This window comes from Neovison vison, chromosome 10 (assembly GCF_020171115.1).
Source record: "Neovison vison isolate M4711 chromosome 10, ASM_NN_V1, whole genome shotgun sequence".
Taxonomy (NCBI): domain Eukaryota; kingdom Metazoa; phylum Chordata; class Mammalia; order Carnivora; family Mustelidae; genus Neogale; species Neogale vison.
In genome coordinates, this window is record NC_058100.1 from 15992772 (window position 1) to 15996068 (window position 3297).

The window sequence follows — 3297 nt, forward strand, 5'->3', positions numbered from 1 at the left end:
CTGGCAAGCTATTTAGTTCCTGCCAACAATGAATTTTCTAGGATGACAGCAGGATTTGTCAGTGGCTGCTACTTGACAGGTTGAAGGCAAAGAGGTGCAGGGAAGATGGAATGAAATCGCGCTGCCGCACAGCCTCAGAGGGCTCAGCCTCGTCCTGGGCTGCGGCACACCGCGGCAGCCGAGCAGACAACCAGACAGACGACGCCTTTCCGAGCCAAGAGAGTGTGTCATCCGTGAGAGGAAGAGGATCCCCAACTAAAGCTAATTTTTAAAATGTCTTGTCTCTGAACTCATAGCTGTTAAGGGCACACGGAGGTCCAGCCCAGGGAATGTCACATGGAAATTTAAATGACAAAAACCCAAGCGCTGGTATTTGGACGTGGGGGGAAGGAAAGAGAGAGAACAAGGAGGCGTGCGTTTCAGAAGCATGGATTATTTTTGATCAGTGTCCACCCAAAGTCAAGGTGACGTGGGAGTCGTGATGCCGCTATTTTCCTAGGTCGTTCGTGGGGGGGTCACCTCCCTCCCTGTGCACCTGCAGTGTCACTAAGGTTCAAAGAAATAGACTCTCTCTCTCTCTCTCTTTTTTAACAGCATCTCTCTTAAAGTCATGCAAACAACTTTAAATAATTTCACAGAAAGCTGAGAGAATAAAGTGACTGATGTGCTGGGCCATTCTCTAGCTTAAGCACTTTATAAACTATTTTCAAGGGAAATTTCATCCAGATCTAGTTTTCTTCCTAGGCACTGACTTTAAAATATCATCTCTAGGTAAGATGAGCACCTTGGTAAGCATCTGTATTTCCCTGGAAAAGGGCAAGAGGACTTTAAAGACAGGTCACAGTTTGTGGGTGGCATTCAAGCCAACAGCAACAGCCTTCATAAGGAGAGCATCGGCTACACTAGGATTTGCATTTTGATAGTAAATATCACATGAAATGCTTACAAATCTTTTTGTGCCTGTGGCATGGGTACCAAAATTGTCGTCAGAGATTATTACTTCACACAATAATATGTGTTTAAAATAATGATTTTTTGCACAGTGGCAGTATCGTAGCCAATGAGGTTTATCCGAGGCGCGATTATTGCTAATTAAAATAATGATTTTTATGATCTCACATACTTAGAATGGCAGCTGGGTTTATGGGTGAGAACAAGATGGCTCTCTTAGGTTGGGAAAGAAAATGTTAGAATGTATACATTTTTTAATATAAAAAAGAAAAAATTGATCTTCATTAATTTTGATCATAAATGAACAATTTTGGCCTTAAGGTTTTTTTTTTTTTTTTTAAGTTTTTATTTATTTGAGAGAGCAAGCAAGCTTGTGCCTGTGTCTGAGTGTGTGTGGCGGGAGGGGCAGAGGGAGAGACTCTTTCAAGCAGACTCGATGTTGGGCTCAGAACCCCCTCCCCCATGTGGGGACAGTGCTGGATCCCAGGCACCATGAGATCATGACCTTAACCAGAACCAAGAGTCAGTCATTTAACCAACTAAGCCACCCAGGTACCCCAATCCTTAGTTTTTATGGCAAACAAATTTTCTTGTATACAACACATGAATGTACTGAGAAATATTGGAAGTTTTGTAGAAATCAAAATATATAACTCCTTGCTATTATTATTATTTATTTTAAATTATAAAGCTTCGGCCTGGGGCTCAATACATGTTTTTTATTGTTAAAAATCAGATCTGGATAACAAGTATTTCATGACTGGTGCCTTAACAATTCAATATTGATTTTAATAATGTAAATACTTGATTGCTTAATTATTTGATTACTTAAGTAATTTGATTATCAGGTCAAAAGGTTGTTTTACCTACTGCAATAACCTAGCTTCCTCAAAAAATTAAAAATAAGTAGGTTACTTTTAAAAAGAGCTTCATTTAAGGAGAGCTGTTTCTGCAGCTCAATGACTGTTTGTTTCATCCTTTCAGAGTCCTGCCTTATTTTCTGGAATCTCCCACACGTTTTAAGTAGGAATGTTCACTTTCACAGTAGAATTATTTGTGGCTTTCAATTTGCAGAAACTTTTCTCCTTCTCCTTGCCCTTGCCCTTGCCCTGCCCTTCCCTTTCTCTTCCTCCTCCTCCTTCTTTTCCTTCCATACAAATTTCACTGCTGTTGGCCACCTATGTGACTGGGGTTTTTTTGTTTTATTTTTGGATTTTGGTTTTTGGTTTTGGTTTTGGTGGGGTTTTTTTTTGTTGTTGCTGTTGTTTTTCTTAGTACTCTAATTTATTTGCTAAGGGAAATGCAGTGCCCTTGTTTCTCCTTACATTGAAGTAAGTAAGTATTCCTGTTGTTAAAGCAAAAGGAATGGTTAAAAAAAAAAAAAGTAAAGCCAATTTAAAAGAACTTTTCATTAATTAGTTCAAGTGTTATTTAAATAGAAGGGCTAAATATACTTGTCTTTTGTTCTCAGTGAGAAAGGATTTAACCTCCAGGAGACAAGCTGTTCTCAAACCTCCTAGTATTAGGTTGCTAAATTAACAACCTAAAGAATATTGAATTTAACATTATAATAAATATTCATCTGTAATTTAAGAGTGGGACTAACTCCAGACTTACTTTAAAAGTTGCCCCAGTTGGTCCCTTTTTTTTTTTTTTTTTAAAGATTTTATTTATTTATTTGACAGAGAGAAATCACAAGTAAACGGAGAGGCAGGCAGAGAGAGAGGAGGAAGCAGGCTCCCCGCTGAGCAGAGAGCCCGATGCGGGACTCGATCCCAGGACCCTGAGACCATGACCTGAGCCGAAGGCAGCGGCTTAACCCACTGAGCCACCCAGGCACCCCCAGTTGGTCCCTTTTTATAGCTCTTCCCTGATATTAACTTCTATCTACCCTGCTCACATTCTCTGGTTGCTACTTCCAAAGCAGGGCTATATGGGACCTTTCACTCCCGACCTAAGAACTTACTTATGTATCCCCTGGTGTCCCAGAGAGATAAAGTTACATTTTATTATCCAAAGAATCACAGTTATAATTAGAATTTCATGCTAGTTATGGGGAGAGAGAGTATCAGGCAGGTCAACGGGAGTACATATTTGAACCTTCGGGAGCCTTCACATCATAACTGGTTGGAAATTGCTTATTCTCTCTTCTGTAGGCCTAACTCAGAGAAAGAATCTTAATCTAGATGTCAAGATAAAGTTTCAAAACATTTTTATGGCATACAGAATGTTATAAGGTGTAAAAGACCTTGTGAATTATGTGATTTAATCTCTTCCTCATATGAAACAACCTGTAATTAAAAGAAGAAAGTTTTAAAAATTGCCATTGTAGTATCTATTTAATAA

The 3297-nt window shown here is 39.2% G+C and overlaps 1 pseudogene; it reads left to right on the top strand.

The window, feature by feature from the left end:
• The first annotated feature begins 1031 nt into the window (after positions 1-1031).
• Positions 1032-1203, top strand: LOC122918898 (annotated as a pseudogene).
• The last annotated feature ends 2094 nt before the right edge of the window (positions 1204-3297 follow it).